The sequence below is a fragment of the Penaeus monodon genome, chromosome 32 (assembly GCF_015228065.2).
Source record: "Penaeus monodon isolate SGIC_2016 chromosome 32, NSTDA_Pmon_1, whole genome shotgun sequence".
In the NCBI taxonomy this organism is placed as follows: Eukaryota; Metazoa; Arthropoda; class Malacostraca; order Decapoda; family Penaeidae; genus Penaeus; species Penaeus monodon.
The window spans coordinates 6,459,314-6,459,834 of record NC_051417.1 but is presented as its reverse complement, the minus strand read 5'-3'; the positions used below and the strand labels follow the sequence as shown (position 1 = coordinate 6,459,834).

Here is a 521-nt window from a genome sequence, read left to right as displayed (position 1 = left end):
ATGGCGTTACCGTTAAAAAAAGGTTTAAAGAATAGCAGGGTGGGGTCCGGGGGGGAGGTACGGTACGCAAATGTTTTTCTTTTTAATGACTTTCCTTTTTTATCTCTAATCGATGCCGGGAAGCTATTACTAAAATCAGAAGATAGCAGTTCGACCCACGCGCTAATACGAGTAAATGTAGGGAAGATGTGAGGAGTGGTTTCTTGGAAATAATGACGGAATTGTTTACACTAACGATCCTTTATAATCACGCGAATATAATTGGGCCAATGAGAATGGATAATTTTATTTCATCGCTTTTCAAACTTTTGCGCGTTTTTTTTCTTACATAGATATCTCATTATTAGCACACGTATTAGTTCGATTATCCTATTGTTTCCTCTGAGGACATTATCATATCAGAATATCTATAATTAGGTAATACTTTGGTTCTATCTCACCTCTCTTTCCACTTATTTGCTTATGTCACTATCGTTTTGATTGTCTGTTTATCTATCTGTGTTACTTTGCCAATCTTTATT

At 35.9% G+C, this 521-nt stretch overlaps 1 pseudogene; it reads right to left on the bottom strand.

Annotated features, from left to right (window-relative positions):
* Positions 1-521, bottom strand: part of LOC119593393 — a 4,231-nt pseudogene that overhangs the window by 2,110 nt on the left and 1,600 nt on the right.